General features: G+C 41.6%; 1 pseudogene; it reads left to right on the top strand.

The window, feature by feature from the left end:
* Positions 1-1,739, top strand: part of LOC111966952 (5'-nucleotidase domain-containing protein 2-like) — a 32,631-nt pseudogene that overhangs the window by 12,521 nt on the left and 18,371 nt on the right.

Below are 1,739 nucleotides of genomic sequence, written 5' to 3'. Positions count from 1 at the left end.
ATCACACGGATGGGAGCCAACAGTGATTCCTTAGACCCCCTGTCTCAGCCCTCCAAGATATTTATGCTCCAGTAGTTTATGTGTCGGGGAGGAAACTAGGGTCAGTTTGTTATACTACCTGGAAGTCTATCTCCTGTCTCTATCAGGTGTGTGTCCTGTGTGAATTTAAGTATGCTCTCTCTAATTCTCTCCTTCTCTCTTTCTTTCTCTCTCTCGGAGGACCTGAGCCCGTCAGGACTACCGGGCATGATGACTCCTTGCTGTTCCCAGTCCACCTGGCCTTGCTGCTGTTCCAGTTTCAACTGTTCTGCCTGCGTCTATGGAACCCTGACCTGTCCACCGGACGTGCTACCTGTCCCAGACCTGCTGTTTTCAACTCTCTAGAGACCGCAGGAGCGGTAGAGATACTCTTAATGATCGGCTATGAAAAGCCAACTGACATTTACTCCTGAGGTGCTGACTTGCTACACCCTCGATAACTACTGTGATTATTATTATTTGACCATGCTGGTCATTTATGAACATTTGAACATCTTGGCCATGTTCTGTTATAATCTCCACCCGGCACAGCCAGAAGAGGACTAGCCACCCCTCATAGCCTGGTTCCTCTCTAGGTTTCTTCCTAGGATTTGGCCTTTCTAGGGAGTTTTTCCTAGCCACCGTGCTTCTACAACTGCATTGCTTGCTGTTTGGGGTTTTAGGCTGGCTTTCTGTACAGCACTTCGAGATATTAGCTGATGTACGAAGGGCTATATAAATAAATTTGATTTGATTTGGTTTGAATGGCTGCCTGGTATTATGATGCAATCATTTCCAGGGTATTTTGGAATGTTCTTAAACTGATGCTGGGTTGCCATGTTAATAAAGTAGAATGTTCATTCAAATGATGCTAACTGATGTGGCTCATGTAATGGAATGTATTTTTTGTAATGTCAGTTGAGTTGACTCAACAAATCACAGCACAGATTGAAGGGTACACTTCCTGCTCTACTTCCTGGCATGGGTCTAGGTCGAAAATCTACAGGTTTGGCACCAGCGGCATTGCTAACTGCCAGCGCTGTTGCTAACAAGCATAGCTGGTCCCATTGTTGCAAAGAGTATTGGGATATTAGAATTTCGTTGTCTTAACGTTTGTCATCTTAAACCTAGGCATGGGTACACTGAAAATGGATGCCAGTCCACCAATTATGCCATCATTGACTTGAATGGAGACCCTTTCAATTCTAAGCCTCTAGACCAATTCAGGAAGCTGATTGACCTTTTTACTGATGAATGTGTCTGTTTTTATGACTGTTTTTTTTCTGCTTGCATTTTGTATTTATATTTTGATGTGTGTATTTTCTGTTATTTATGTAGTTCAGGGCTCATTTGTAAAATAGACCTTGGTCTCAGTATGACTCCCTGATAAAACTAAGGTAAAATATATATACAGTGGGGCAAAAAAGTATTTAGTCAGCCACCAATTGTGCAAGTTCTCCCACTTAAAAAGATGAGAGAGGCCTGTAATTTTCATCATAGGTACACTTCAACTATGACAGACAAAATGAGAAAAGAAAATCCAGAAAATCACATTGTAGGATTTTTAATGAATTTATTTGCAAATTATGGTGGAAAATAAGTATTTGGTCAATAACAAAAGTTTATCTCAATACTTTGTTATATACCCTTCCTCATTGTTTTCTATGCATGTGTCAATAGCTCAACATCTGTTCCTGCTCAAGGTTAACCACCCTTCCCGC

The sequence above is a fragment of the Salvelinus sp. IW2-2015 genome, linkage group LG7 (assembly GCF_002910315.2).
Source record: "Salvelinus sp. IW2-2015 linkage group LG7, ASM291031v2, whole genome shotgun sequence".
NCBI lineage: Eukaryota > Metazoa > Chordata > Actinopteri > Salmoniformes > Salmonidae > Salvelinus > Salvelinus sp. IW2-2015.
The sequence above is the reverse complement of the archived record's forward strand: the minus strand, read 5'-3'. Positions and strand labels throughout refer to the sequence as shown.